Raw genomic sequence first — 17006 nt, forward strand, 5'->3', positions numbered from 1 at the left:
CAGAGAATTATTAGAGAATTCTGTGAAAATCTATATGCTAACATGCTGGAAAACATAGGAGAAATGGACAACTTCCTAGAAAAGTACAACCTACCAAGAGTGACCCAAAAGAAACAGAAAATCTAAACAGACCAATTACAGCACCGAAATTGAAGCAGTAATCAAAAAACTACCAAAGAACAAAACACCCAGGCCAGACGGATTTACCTCAGAATTTTATCAAACACACAGAGAAGACATAACTCCCATTCTCCTTAAAGTTTTCCAAAAAATGGAAGAGTAGGGAATACTCCCAAACTCATTCTATGAAGCCAACATCACCCTAATACCATAACCAGGCAAAGACCCCACCAAAATAAAAAACTACAGACCAATATCCCTGATGAACATAGATGCAAAATTACTCAACAAAATATTAGCAAACCGAATTCAGAACTACATCAGGAGGATCATACACCATGACCAAGTAGGATTCATCCCAGGGATGCAAGGATGGTACAACATTCGAAAATCCATCAACATCATCCACCACATCAACAAAAAGAAGGACAAAAACCACAAGATCATCTCCATAGATGCTGAAAAAGTATTCGACAAAATTCAACATCCATTCATGATAAAAACTCTCAACAAAATGGGCATAGAGAGCAATGACCTCAACAAAATAAAGGCGATATATGATAAGCCCACAGCTAACATCATACTGAACAGCAAGAGGCTGAAAGCTTTTCCTCTGAGATTGGGAACAAGACAGGGATGCCCACTCTCCCCACTTATTCAATGTAGTACTGGAGGTCCTAGCCACGGCAATCAGACAAAACAAAGAAATAAAAGGAATCCAGATAGGTAAAGAAGAAGTCAAACTGTCACTATTTGCAGATGACATGATATTGTATACAAAAAACCCTAAAGACTCCACTGCAATACTACTAGAACTAATATAAGAATTCAGCAAAGTTGCAGGATACAAAATTAACACACAGAAATCTGTGGTTTCCTATACACTAACAATGAACTAATAGAAAGAGAAATCAGGAAAACAATTGCATTCACAACAGCATCAAAAATAATAAAATACCTAGGAATAAACCTAACCAAGTAAGGGAAAGACCTATACCTTGAAAACTACAAGACACTCTTAAGAGAAATTGAAGAGGTCACTAACAAATGGAAACTCATCCCATGCTCCTGGCTAGGAAGAATTAATATCGTCAAAATTATCCTGTCCAAAGAAATATACAGATTCGATGCAATCCCTATCAAATTACCAACAGCATTCTTCAATGAACTGGAACAAATAGTTCAAAAATTCATATAGAACCACCAAAGACCCCGAATAGCCAAAGCAATCCTGAGAAGGAAGAATAAAGGGGGGGGAATCTCACTTCCCAACTTCAAGCTCTACTACAAAGTCACAGTAATCAAGACAATTTGGTACTGGCACAAGAAAAGAGCCACAGACCAGTGGAACAGAATAGAGACTTTCTTCTTTGAAGAATTGTCTGTTCTTCAAAGGGGTATGTCGGGGGGACTTGGTGAATGGGGTGGACCTAGTAAACATAATGTTCTTCATGTAATTGTAGATATATGATGCCAAAATAAATAAATAAATTAATAAATAATGAAGTAGAAGACAAAAAAAAAAGGATCTAATAGTATTTCCATTTTCCTGCTTCATAGTTTTGTCTCTAAGGACAACTTTTTACCATGGAAAGAATGCTTAACATAAGATATACTATTTTAACAAGACTTGGTAATAAATTATCATTGAGGGTAGGCATAATGCTGTACTTCTGATCTCTAGAGTTTATTCACCTCCCTTGACTGAAACTTTATACTATTTGATTGGTAACTCTCCAACTCCTCTTCTGCCAGCCCATGGCAGCCACCATTCCACCCTACGATTCAATGAATTTGACTATTTTAGGTACATCATATATGTGGAATCACGCAGTATTAGTCTCTCTGGGGTTGGCTTATTTCATTGAGCACAATGTCTTCAGGGTTTACCCATGTTGCTGCAAATGCAGAATCAACTTTTTTGAATCAGGACAAATTATAATATGTAATCACAGTTGATTTATTCATTGTCAATGGACATGTAGAGTTTAGGCTGTTCCCAGTTCTTCGCTATTCTGGCTAGTACTGCAATGAAAACAGGAATGCAAATTTCACTTAGATATCTTGATCTCGATTCTCTTGTGTATATACCAAGAAGTTATGCCGGATCCTGTGGAACTCTATTTTTAATTTTCTAAAGAAGCTTCATACTATTTTGCATAGTGGCTACCACATTTTTAAAAATTTACCCTTACAAATACCTGAATGTAAGTAATGAAATGATAAAACTCTTAGAAGAAAACATAGGCAAAAATCTCTTGAATATAAACATGGGCAAGTTTTGCCTGAACGCACCTCTTCTGGCAAGGTTAGCAAAGCAAACAATGAACAACTGAGGCTACATCATGCTGAAAAGCTCCTGTACAGCCAAGGACACGATCAGCAGAACAAAAAGGCATCCTACAGTATGGGAGAACATACTTGCAAATGACTTATCTGATAAGGGGTTAACATCCAAAATATATAAAGAACTAATATGCCTCTACACCCAAAAAGCAAATAACCCTATTAAAACATCTATAAACCTTGATTCCACATATATGATGTGGCAGAAGATATGAACAGACAATTCTTCAAAGAAGAAATTCATATGGGAGACAAGCACATAAAAAGATGCTCCACATCACTAATAATCAGGGAATGCAAATTAAAACCACAATGAGATATCACCTCACACCAGTTAGGATGGCCAACATAGAAAAGAGCAGGAACAACAAATGTTGGTGAGGATGTGGAGAAAGGGGAACCCTCCTGCACTGCTGGTGGGAATGTAAATTAGTTCAGCCATTGTGGAAAACAATAGGAGGTTCCTTAAAATTCTTAAAATACAAATACCATTTGACCCAGGATTTCCACTCAAAGCAATTTACCCTAAGAATGCAGGAGCCAGTCTCAAAAAAGACATATGCACCCCTATGTTTATCACAGCACTATTTATAATAGCCAAGAAATGGAAGCAACCTAAGTGTCCATCATTAGATGAATGGATAAAGAAGAAGGGGTACATATACACAATGGAATATTACTCAGCTGTGAGAATAAAACAAATCCTACCATTTGCAACATGGATGAAGCTAGAGAGTATTATGCTCAGTGAAATAAACCAGGTGGAGAAAGACATGTACTAAGTGATCTCACTCATCTGTGGAGCATAAGAACAAAGCAAAACGAATGAACAAAACAGCAGCAGACTCACAGAACCCAAGAATGGACTAACAGTTACAAAAGGGAAAGGGACTGGGGGCAAAGGGGTTGGGAAGGGAGGGAGAAGGGGAATAAAGGGCATTATGATTAACACACATAATGAAGTGAGGGGACATGGGGAAGGCAATGGAACACAGAATAGACAAGTAGTGATTCTATAGCATCTTACTACACTGATGGATAGTGACTGTACTGCGGTATGTGGTGGGGAATTGATAATGAGGGTAAACTAGTAACCACAATGTTGTTCATGTAATTGTATATAAATGATACCAAAGTAAATAATAAATAATATATAAATAATTTGCACTTACATTTTACAAGTGTTTCAATTCCTCCACAAACTTGCCAACAGTTGTGATCTTTCTTTTTTATAATAACCATCCTGACAGCTGTGAAGTGACATCTCAGGGTGGTTTTAATTTGCATTTCCCTGATAAATAGTGATAATGAGTACTTTTTCATATACCTGTTAGCCATGTGTATACATTCTTTAGAGTAATGTGTGCTTCCATCCTTAGCATGTTCATTAACCAGGTTATTAGGTTTTTTTTTACTGTTGATTCATAGGAGTTCGTTATATATTTTGGAGATTAACCAATTAGCAGACTTATAGATTGCAGATGTGTCCTCCATCCCAGAGAGTGCCTGTTCTCTAATGAAGAATCTGAAGTGCACTGAGGTGCCACAGGTATCAAATTTTTGCTGAGATCTAGATGGAGTGTGTCTTTAAATCCCATACTCTTCCTTTTATCTGTGATGCCTCCCTTAGAACAGAGTTAATAGCAACATTCTAGATAGCTACTGTGGACTTGTTTGGCATATTTCCATCTAGGCTTTTCCCCATGCATTGTGTTTATATTAGTAGCATTCATTCTGAATTTCAAAGTTTTAAGAATGAAAAAAGAGAGTTTTACCTCTGGGGAGAATAGAAAATGAGATGTCAAAGGAAACCTTGCTGAATGAGGTTTTCCAGAGAAACATATATATATATATATATATATATATATATATATATATATATATATATATATATATAATAGAAGGGAGATTTAAGAAATTTGTACACAGGATTGTGGAGAGGTAGCCAGCCCAAATTTTACAGGGTAGACCAGCAGGCTGGAAACAGTGAGGTATTCTAATTCAGTCAAGAGGCAGTCTGCTGGCAGGGTTTCTTGCTCTACCATATCAGTTTCTTTCTATGAAGGCTTTTAACTGATTGGGTAAGAACCACACCTATATAGAGGGTTCTCAGCTTTACTCAAACTGCATTGATCTAAATGCTAATCTCAGCCATAAAACACTTTTACAGAAACATCCAGAATAATTGGCCAAATATCTGAGCAACAAAGTCGGGCCAAACGGAAACATTAAATGAGCCATCACAATTACCTTGGCAAATTCCAAAACTTTTTTCCGTTTATTTGGCTTTCAGAAATGTAGGCATATCCTATTCATTTTTTCCAGAGTAGATCATATCCAAAGCTTTTTATATCACCTCATGAAAAACAAAGGAATCAAAACCCTAGTTTGGTCATTTTTGATTGGGGATAGTTCTTCTTATTAAGTCTGCATGGCTTTAACCTCTTTAAAGGGTGTTCCCTTATCTAGTATGAAAGTTCCTCATCATGAAGTCGATAGACAGTTTAGTTACTGGCCAAAGGTCAAATAAATTAAACTAGTTATTAGACATGTTTTCAGAGAGTCCCAGCACGCTGAACAAACTACGTGCAGCATGTCTAAAGGAAAGATGGGCACCCGCATAGTGCACACACATCAGAGGCACAGGCTGATTTCTCAGGATAAGAAATAGGGAGGAACATCTTCAAGTTTAGCCCTGTAGTGTTACTAGTGAAGGGAGGTCGCTACCTTTGCTGAAGTAAAGTGCACAGGGGGACAGCATCTTATTATCAACACAGATATGCAGTTGCAAGGTACACAAGGAAAAGGTAGGTAGAGGAATATCAAGGATGTTGGGTAAAATCACATTTCCCATTCCCAGGGGGAACTTGCTTTCGTCCCTCGTGTGAGCTGAGATCACTTTGAGAACTTCATCACCTAGTCATGAGCAGAAAAGGATTCAAACACACTAGATTTCACTGAACAAACATGTACTTATATCAGTAGTTCCAGCCTTGATTATACATGACAGCCAATGGGGATCATTTTTAAATCCTCATGCTAAGGCTACACTTAAGTCAAATGAAATCATGGTCTATGGTGAAGAGGATTCATCCATACTTTTAAAGCTCCCCAGTGATTGTAACAGAAAGCCAGAGATGAGAGCCAGTTATGGGCAATCTTTCTCATAACATGCATCCAAAAGTTCTTTGGATGTGAATAGCTGTGAATTTTCGAAAGGATTCAGGATTGCAATTCTTAAAAAATCCTAAGTTGTATGCTTCTCCAGAATGCAGGGATCATAGATGAGAAAAGAAATGCTCCACTCCTGTATAATGATTTACTCATGCACTGATTGTATGAGGATAGGTTCCCACAGAACTGCCACAATCCCGCTGATAATGCATCAAATAATCAATACTGAGATAGGAAACACTGAGGGTATTGACAGGCACAAGAACCACAAAAATCATGGAACCAAATGGGCACAACTTCATGCTCCAGCTATTTGGTTTCACTGAATTTTTCAACCTGCATGCTGAGAAAGGTGGCATAGGCATTGAGATTTGGAGGCTCCCCTGAGGAGCCTCCGCACGGCGCCCATCAAGTCCCTGTTCCTCAGGCTGTAGATGAAGGGGTTCAGCATGGGGGTGACCACTGTGTACATCAATGAGGCCACCGCACGCTTCCTGTGGGCACGTGACGCATCTGAACTGAGGTACACCCCAAGGCCCGAGCCGTAAAGCAAGCAAACAACTAACAAGTGAGAGCCACAGGTGGAGAAGGCTTTGGACTTCCCACCTGCAGAGGGTCTCTCAGAAAGGAGGAAACGATTTTATAGTAAGAGAGAAGGATCCCTGACACCGGAACACCACCAAAAATGGCACCAGTAAAATACATTAATATGGCACTGGTGGGGATTTTAAAGCAAGCGATGTTGAATAGCTGAGAAGGGCCACAGAAGAAATTAGGCAGTTCCACATCTATGAAGAAGGTGAGTTGTACAACCATCAGACTGTGCAAATGGGAGTCCAAAAGGCTGATGAAAAATGACGCCAAAACTAGCAGGCCGCATAGACGGGGATTCATAATCACTGGGTAGTGCAGGGGGTGACAGATGGCCACAAATCGGTCACAGGCCATTGCAGTCAGCAATATGCTGTCCATACATCCAAAAACAATAAAAATAGACATCCGAGTCAGGCAGCCTGCATAGGAGATGACTCTGCTATGAGACTGATTGTCCAGTATCATCTTGGGGACCGTGGTGGAGGTGAAACCAATGTCAGCCAAGGACAGGATGGAGAGGAAGAAGTACATGGGGGTGTGGAGGTGGGGGTCAGAACCAACGTCCAGGATGATGAGCAGGTTCCCCAGGACGGTGGCAAGGTACATGGACAGGAACAGCCCAAGTAGGAGGGGCTGCAGTTCTGGATCATCTGAGAGGCCCAGGAGGAGGAATTCTGAGATGGCTGTTAGATTCTTTGTTCCCATGTAGCTGAGACACCTCCTAGAAAGGAAAAAAATGCTGGGAATGAATGAAACAAGCGCACAGGAAGCCAGCACTCCATCTACATTTTGAATTCAAGCAAATCGAAGTAAAGACTTCAAATACTGAAGATCATAGACTGCAGGACCTTGAGCAATATTTGTCACTGGTGGCCAACTCATTTACTTTTACATATCTTGACTCATTGATTTCTTGTCTATTTACCTGTTTCTATATATACCCACTTCAGAGACAATGAGCTAAAGTGTGACAGAGGAGCAAATGATTTAGAGCTGATACATTCACGATTGCACTTACATATCTGTCCCCTCATTTGAAGAAAATAGATGGGATAAAAATATCATTCTCTGATAAAAAAATTCACTCCAATTAAAAGACATTAGGAAACAATCAAATATACTTTAACTTATCCAACTGCATTACAAGACATTCCCTTATTATGGAGCATTTATAAACACTCTGTAATATTACCTGAATTCTAAATGAATGTCAAGTTCTGTTTAATCAGTTAGAATTTTGATATGACAGTTATCTAGACGGATTTTCATTATGATTTGGTTTTCTGATATCTGTCCTCAGTGGAACTAAGTGCTTACCCACCTATGTGAGTTGTGTTTAAGGTTTTTTGTGAACATTAATCCTAATATGAAGTTTTGTACACAGCACTGTTTGTATCAACTCTACAGCATGTCAAGGACAGCCTTTGTGCTTGAGGATGCTTTCTGCATTTAAATCTCTGCTATATATTGCATTGATAGAAATATTTAAACTTTAGCAGCAGGGGAAAAAGATGGTGGCATGAGAAGTGAGGCAGAAACCTCTTCACATAACCACACATAACACAAAAGTACAGCAAATATAACTACTCCTGAAAAAGCTACCCAAAGAATGCAGAACAGACTGCCTACATCTGGGGAAAAGAGAAGAGTTCATAGAAAAAGGTAAATTAACTGGACATACAATGGCGAAATGACAGTCTCTTCAACAGATGGTGCTGGCAAAAATGGACAGCTACATGTAGGAGAATGAAACTGGACCATTGTCTAACCCCATATACTAAAGTAACCTCAAAATTGATCAAAGACCTGAATGTAAGCCATGAAACCATTAAACTCTTGGAAGAAAACATAGGCACGAACCTCTTAGACATAAACATGAGTGACCTCTTCTTGAACATATCTCCCCGGGCAAGGAAAACAACAGCAAAAATGAGTAAGTGGGACTATATTAAGCTGAAAAGCTTCTGTACAGCAAAAGACAACATCAATAGAACAAAAAGGATCCCTACAGTATGGGAGAATATATTTGAAAATGACACATCCGATAAAGGCTTGACATCCAGAATACATAAAGAGCTCACACGCCTCAACAAACAAAAAACAAATAACCCAATTAAAATATGGGCAGAGGAACTGAACAGACAGTTCTCCAAAAAAAGAAATACAGATGGCCAACAGACACATGAAAAGATGCTCCACATCGCTAATTATCAGAGAAATGCAAATTAAAACTACAATGAGGTATCACCTCACACCAGTAAGGATGGCTGCCATCCAAAAGACAAACAACAACAAATGTTGGCAAGGCTGTGGAGAAAGGGGAACCCTCCTACACTTCTGGTGGGAATGTAAGTTAGTTCAACCATTGTGGAAAGCAGTATGGAGGTACATCAAAATGCTCAAAACAGACTTACCATTTGACCCAGGAATTGCACTCCTAGGAATTTACCCTAAGAATGCAGCAATCAAGTATGAGAAAGATCAGTGCACCACTATGTTTATCACAGCACTATTTAAAATAGCCAAGAGTTGGAAGCAACCTAAATGTCCATCGATAGATGAATGGATAAAGAAGATGTGGTACATTTACACAATGGAATACTACTCAGCCATAAGAAAAGGGCAAATCCAATCATTTGCAGCAACATGGATGGAGCTGGAGGGTATTATGCTCAGTGAAACAAGCCAAGCAGAGAAAGAGAAATACCAAATGATTTCACTTATCTGTGGAATATAAGAACAAAGGAAAAACTGAAGGAACAAAACAGCACCAGAATCACAGAACTCAAGAATGGACTAACAGGTACCAAAGGGAAAGGGACTGGGGAGGATGGGTGGGTAGGGAGGGATAAAGGGTGGCGAAGTAGGGGGGTATTAAGATTAACATGCATGGGGGGGGTAGGAGAAAAGGGAGGGCTTTACAACACAGAGAAGGCAAGTAGTGATTCTACAATATTTTGCTATGCTGATGGACAGTGTCTGTAAGAGGGGTTTATAGGGGAGACCTGGTACAGGGGAGAGCCTAGTAAACATAATATTCGTCATGTAAGTGTAGATTAGTGATACCAAAAACAAAACAAACAAACAAAACAAAAAAAAGGGCAGTTCCTGTGTGGTAACCTCCAATGAGTTCTACACAAGGGTATAAAAGGCATATAAAAGTGTGGGCAAAGGGTCTGTTTGCGTTTATACAGAAGATCAAAGCCTAATTGGGCTACCCCAAAAATGAACTAAGATACGATATGAAAGAGAACTTCCAACATCAGCACTCTCTGGAAGACTCATGCCAGAAGATGATCATCAAAAAACCCCAACAAAGATCCACGCACTGCTACAGCTATAGATGCACTCATCCCACCAGCTCCTGTAGTTGCCATGGGAATGAAGGAGATACCTAAGCTGGCATGTGCATACAGTAAAACAACAAATTTGACTGGATCTGTACTGTTGGAACTCAACCAAGAATTAGGAGAAGTGCAAATTGTAGCGCTCTAAAATCTTACAACTACAGACTATTTACTGTTAAAAGAACATAAGGGAGGTGAACATTCCCCAGGAATGGGTTGTTTTAATTTGTCTGATTTCTCTCAGACTGTTCAAGTTCAGTTGGACAATATCCACCATATCATAGATAAGTTTTCACAAATGCCTAAGGTGCCTAACTGGTTTCCTTGGTTTCACTGGAGATGGCTGGTAATTACAGATATGCCTTGGTTATGTAACTATACTCCTATTATGTTAATGTGTGTGCGCAATTTAAGTAGTAGCTTAAAACCTATACATGCTGAAGTTACTCTACAAGAAGATATGTCAAAGAAATAATCAATCTTCCCATGTTTTCTTCCGCCTGCTACTTCTATAGCTTTACTTCTTCCTTCCTAATTACAACCCTTAAATAGAATTTGTGCCTCATATCAAATTTACCGAGTATCATAATTCTTCCAAGTGGTAAAGATACCTCAAGACAAATGCTGGGCACAGAAGCTACAGGGCATAAATATGCAAAGAAATAAAAAGCTAACCATTTCAAACAATAAGGCTTCTCTCTCACTTACCAACTTAACATTTCCCTGTATGGCCCTGGAAGATGACTGGTTAGCCAGAGACGGGTAAGATTCCTCAAGGGAGGAACAACCTAAGACAGGCACAGTCGCAGGGGGGTCATCAGGTGAGAAATTGGGGATCAACAGAGGTGAGGCTTAGAACCTCAACTCCCCATTCTGAGAGAAATCTTCTGCATACGTGGATGTTTTATTGCCCTTGTCTAGCTTGGATTAACACATAGTCTACAGGCACACACCTGATCATCTACATTTGCTCTCTTACAACACTAAACTATGTTTTCTACCTTTATCTTATATCTACCTACCACTTCAGCATTTTATTAAACATAATAATAATAAAGAGAGAAATGTAGTATCCACATATAAATCAAGTATAAAAACCAAATGAGTATTCATATTTGAACTGACTGTTTAGAGTTCATAATGCATGAGCAAAACCGAAAGTTTCTGTGATGACTGCCCTTGTACTGTTCACTATGTAACTTATTCATTATGTAAGAATTTGTTCTCCATGTAAGAACTTGTTTGTTATGCCTCAGAAGATTGGAGACTGATGAAAATTAGGCTTGGGGTTGATTAATGATTGTGCATTGAGCATTGACTCCCCTATACAGAATTTTACTGTCGTTAACAACCATTTGATCAATAAATATGAGAGATGCCCTCACAAAAAAAAAAAAAAAGGACAGACTTCCAATGGTAAAATAAATAAGTAAGCGGGATGTAATGTATAGCATAAGGAATATAGTCAAGATATTGTAACAGCTTGGTAGGGTGATAGCTGGAACCTAGAATTATGTATATAAATATTTTATCACTGTGTTGTACACTTGAAACTAATGTAATGTAATACTGTGCGTCAACTACCCTTCAATAAAAAATAATTATCTAAAAAATTAAAATAAAATAAAAAAATAAAAAATAAATAATAAAAAATAAATAAATAAAAGAATATCCATTCCATCCATGAAATTCAAATTGGTCAGTATAATATTAACCTACAGCAGAAAATAGAGTCTTCTCATTTTTTTCAATATTATAATTCTGAGGGGCAGAGAAAAACCCTCTTGTTGAAAGTGTTAAAATCTTTTCTCAAACAAAATATTTTGTCTTGAGGGGAAATTTTCCTTCAGTTAGTTTTCATGTGGGAATGGGCAGAATACACTCTTCCCATTTTTAAAGGTGTACTCAATAAAGAGGTAATCCTTCTTCCCGCCCCCCCGAAAAAAGGTAAATTAACAAAGCCATGGTCTGGCAGGAAACAAGCCCTCCCTCCCCCACCCCAGCTCACAGGCAGGAGAAAAAGAAATGGGGAGGGAAGGGAGTAGAAGCCCAGGACTGGTAAACACTCATCCCTGGAGCTCTGCTCCTGGAGCACCAACCCATATTAAATGGTGCTCTGGAGATTAGTGGGGTTGGAAAGCAAAGGCAGGCTGAATACATGGAGAGACAGAGATTCCAGTTGTTTGTACATAACAGGTACCAACAACCTGCTGCTCCAGAGCAAAACAAAGACAGGCACTGTTTGCAGATGGCATGATATTGTACATAAAAAGCCCTTAACAATCCACCCAAAAACTACTTGAACTAATAACTGTATTCACCAAAGTTGCAGGATACAAAATTAATATGCAGAAATCTGTTGCATTACTATACACTAACAATGAAACAGCAGAAAGAGAAATCAGGAAAACAACTCCCTTTACAGTTGCATCACAAGGAATAAAATACCTAGGAATAAACCTACCCAAGGACGTGATAGACCTATACCCTGAAAACTACAAAACACCCATGAGGGAAATTAAAGAAGACACCAATAAATGCAAATACATTCCATGCTCATGCATAAGAAGAACTAATGTACTCAAAATGGTAATCCTGCCTAAAGCAATCTACAAATTCAATGCAATCCCAATCAAAATGCCTACAGCATTCTTCAACAAACTAGAGCAAATAGTTTTAAAATTCATGTGGAACCACAAAAGACCCTTAATAGCCAACGCAATCCTGAGAAGGAAGAATAAAGCTGGCAGGATTATGCTTCCCAACTTCGAGCTGTACTACAAAGCCATAGTATGAAAACAATTTGTTACTGGCACAGGAACAGATCCATCGATCAATGGAACAGAATAGAGAGCCCAGATATAAACCTACATATACATGGCCAATTAATATACAATAAAGGAAGCATGGACATACAATGAGGAAACAGCAGCCTCTTCAACAACTGCAGCAAAACAGGACAGCTACATGCAAGAGAATAAAACTGGACTATTGTCTAACTCCATACACAAAAGTAAACTCAAAATGGACCAAAGACCTAAATGTAAGTCATGAAACCATAAAACACTTAGAAGAAAACATAGGTAAAAACCTCTTGAATATAAACATGAGCAACGTTTTCCTGAAAACATCTTCTTCTGAAAGTGAAACAAAAGCAAAAATGAACAAGTGGGACTACATCAAACTAAAAAGCCTCTGTACAGCAAAGGACACCATCAGCAGAACAAAAAGGCATTCTACAGTAAGGGAGAATATATTAGTAAATGTCTTATCTGACAAGGGGTTAACATCCAAAATATATAAAGAGCGCACATGCATCAACACACAAAAAACAAATGACCCGATTAAAAATGGGCAGAGGATCTGAACAGACACTTCTCCAAAGAAGAATTTCAGATGGCCAACAGACACATGAAAAGATGCTCCACATCACTAATTATCAGGAAATGCAAATTTTAAATGCAATGAGATATTACCTCACACCAGTTAGGATGCCCAACTTCCAAAAGACAAGAAACAACAAATTCTGGGGAGGATGTTTAGAAATGGGAACCTTCCTACACTGCTGGTGGGAATGTAAATTAGTCCAATCATTGTGGAAAGCAATATGGAGGTTCCTTAATAAACTAAAAGTAGAAATACAATTTGACCCAGTAATTACACTCTTAGGAATTTACCCAAAGAATACAAGATCCCAGATTCAAAAAGAATTATGCACCCCTATGTTTACCGCAGCCCTATTTACAATAGCCAAGATATGGAAGGCACCTAAGTGTCCATCAGGAGATAAATGGATAAAGATATGGTACATATACACAACAGAATACTATTAAGCCATAAGAAGAAAACAAATCTACCATTTGCAACAATGTGGATGGTGATAGACAGTATTATGCTTAGTGAATAATCCAGATGGAGAAAGTCAAGTACCAAAAGACATTCCTCATTTGTGGAGTGTAACAAGCAAAACTGAAGGAACAAAACAGCAGCTGACTCACAGACTCCAAGAAGGGACTAGCGGTTACCAGATGGAAGGGGTTGGGGATATTAGGTAGGGAAGGAAGGAGAAAGGGATTGAGGGCCTGTATAATTAGCACTCACTATATAGGTGGGTCTTGGGGAAGGCAGTACAGCACGGAGAAGACAGTAATGACTCTACAGCATCTTGCTATGCTGATGAACACTGATTACAGTGCGGTGGCGGGGACTTGATAACATGGGGGAACACTGAAACCAGAATGTTGCTCATGAGAAACCTTCATTAGATTATTTGTCAATGATAACCTTAAAAAATGTTTCAATACATTTCTAATTCTAAGATTTGTGGAGCATTGTTTCCTCATGAAATCAGCACTTATTTACAGTTGAGGTTTTACAACCAAGTCATGTCCCAAAGCTGACTGAATCCCAGCCTTCTTAAACTAGATTGAGAACTTCAATGTTAGTCCTTCCTGATCGTGGGGTCTACAATGCTCAATTGTAGGCAGCTCAGGTCATAGTGCATCCTGGCAGGTAACAACGTGATTTAATTTGAAAAAAATGCAAAAAAATGTGTAATTCAGAGAATAATATTAAAAAAGTCTGAATTGTAAACGGAGGTAAGAATGGAACCCAGTTTATAGGGTCACTTTGAGAAATGAAAGGAAATAATAAATATAAAGTGCTTAGACCACTGATGGTCACTCCCAATCGACCATTATAATTAACTGGGGATCTTTTAAAATATACTGAGGTGCTGGCTGCAGCCTAAAACCAGTTAGAGTAGAATTTCTGTATGTGAATCTGTTCATAAATCTAATGTACAGTGAGAGCTGAGAAGCACGGCTTTTGAATACCACCACTTAGTAAATCCTCCATTAATGCTATTTCTTAATAGTATCAGTAAAACCCACTCATCATATCAAACATTAAAAATGTGAGCATTCAGTAATATGTGCTTCATAGCTTATTCTATAGGGATTTGAAATACTACCAATAATATTTCAGCTTTCTTGCACCCCCTTCATGATCTCTTTCCACTATATATACATGTCCCTCAAAGGCAACCAGTGTCTAGAATTTTACAGGTATATTCTCTTGCCAATGTTTCTGTGGTGTTAGGATTGATAAAAATGTTAAAATGCATTTCTAATTCTAAAATTTGTGAAGTACTGTTTCCTCATCAAATGAATACTCTTATTTACAGTTGAGGATATACAACTAGGGAAGGTCTCAACGGTCTTCTTGAAAACTTAGCTTATTTCCTTATCATGACAATCTTATGCAAATTCATTTACCTGTCCACATAACACAAGTGAGAATGTGTATGATATAAATATGAAGTATAGTTTTTTGATTGTTCAAATCAGTGCTCATTTAATTCTGCTATTCGTTGCCTGCATAATTTTCCCATTTAAAAAATCAGATACAATCAACTACCTATTCTTACTGCTGAAATATAGAATCAGGTATATCCCTGAAGTTTGTCTAGTAATCGTTATTCCATGATGGCTCACCTAAAACTCTAAGCTTGTAGAGGAAATAATATTTGTATACCTCATATTTTCAAAGTAGGATGGAAAAAATATTACTATTCTTGGAAACCCTATGAGCCACAATAGGCACACCAGACAGACCCCAGTGAACGACTTTTTCCATTCCCAGATTCACAGGTGACTTCAGTGGTCCCGTGAAGAGAAACCATCTGGGACAAAGGTAGTCTGAGTCCAACATCTTTCACTAAATTTGGAGAGTGTGTAAATATCTCAACCAGTTTCTGATGGCATTTCTTATCTAGAAATGGGAAGAATAATATCCCTGAAATTTGGCACTTTATTGTTATGGAAATTTAATCAGAATAAAATTATTATTGCAGCAGTAAGTTACTGATAAATTTAACCTCAAGAAATACTTAATGGCTTTTATTTAGTTACATGGCAGAGAGATCAAAGCATTTCTCATCCCAGGGAAGTAGAGCATGGCATGACTTCATATAATAAATGTAGAATGCTGTACATGTCTCAGTCTATGATGGCAAATTAGTCTTCCCTTTCCATTTCTCCCTTCTTTAAAATTTTCATTGTTTAAAATCTCCACAAGTTTTTGACACTTAAATATATTTAATTGATATTTGAGTATATAGTGACATATACTTTATAAAAGGAAAATAATAGGCTCATAGAAAGTTCATGCTGTAGAGACACACCAGTACTGCTGTACCTTGTCTTGTTTTAAGGGATATTCTGGAAAGGATCTACTTGTATAAGGGCAAAACTAAATGTCCTGTCAGACAAATCCATACCTGCAGATCACAGGATATTTTAATCAAACAGTATGAAGCTAGACTTTTAATAATAATAATAATAGCTGAAATTTTTTCTGACCTTTCTATGTACACAGAGATGCTAAGAACTGGCCCCATATCACACAAGAGATAAGAAATAGAGCAGACAGAATTAACGTAATTTGTGAGTGTCTGACGCCCATACACTAAGCTCCTCTTCACACTGTTTCCCTGCCCTTCACAAGGCTTAACACAGACGTCCAGAGGTCTTAACAAAATTTAGTTGAGATAAACCATTTATCTGAGTTTGGACTCCTGAGAATGGAAACCAGCACCCTGACTGAGAAGGGCTACAGCACAAGCTGAAGGAGGAAGAAGACACTTCAAGGAAGATGGCAGCAGTGGCGAGAGAGAGATCTGCCTTAAATAATTATCTGCTGATCCTTCTCTGACCCTGGCCTTCATCTCAGCTGTCCTTCCTGTGGCTGATGAAGCAAGGGGATCCAGTCGTCTCTGAGAGGCCCACTGGGAACCTCCAAAGGGCAGAGCACGGTGACCGGGGCGGTCTCTGCCCAGAGTGGCCTGGCAGGTTGAACGACATGTTATGTTGGCAGGAGAGAATAGCGTGCCTGGTGCCCTGTGTCTGGATTTTGGTGGCCAGATTGAAACTCTACTTCATGCATTTCACCCCATGGCAAGATATATTTAAATGCTGTGCTCCCTTGTTCATCTGTAAAATGACAATAATGTGCATTCCTTTTCTCTGGGGTGTGACTATGCAGGTAAAATGAAACAAGCTCTAGACAACGGCTAGCTCCTCGCACTTCAGGATGTTCTTAGGGAAGACTCGTGATGCCATGCTTTCTGGATTCGTCCTCACCTCTACTTCATGACCTTTGAGTTCTTCGGGGACAGTTCAGACAGACCTGTTTCCTGTTATAGTTGTAGTAATGCCTATGGCGTCCAGAAGCAGGGTCGGAGGAAAGCAGAACTCTACTAAGAGTTCTTGGACTCCCTCCAGAACCAGGAACATTACTTCACAGCGCACAGATGCGAAACTTTGCACGCTGCTGCCCCTCCAGTGGTCCATCCCCATCCCAGATGTCCTGCTTCTCCTGGCAATAAGGAAACAATATTTCCCAGTGCCCCCTCCACCCAGTCTC

The 17006-nt window shown here is 38.7% G+C and overlaps 1 pseudogene; it reads right to left on the reverse strand.

Annotated features, from left to right (window-relative positions):
• Positions 1–5971: 5971 nt before the first annotated feature.
• Positions 5972–6984, reverse strand: LOC118921063 (olfactory receptor 7E24-like; annotated as a pseudogene).
• Between the last annotated feature and the right edge of the window lie 10022 nt (positions 6985–17006).

This window comes from Manis pentadactyla, chromosome 12 (assembly GCF_030020395.1).
Source record: "Manis pentadactyla isolate mManPen7 chromosome 12, mManPen7.hap1, whole genome shotgun sequence".
Classification (NCBI taxonomy): domain Eukaryota; kingdom Metazoa; phylum Chordata; class Mammalia; order Pholidota; family Manidae; genus Manis; species Manis pentadactyla.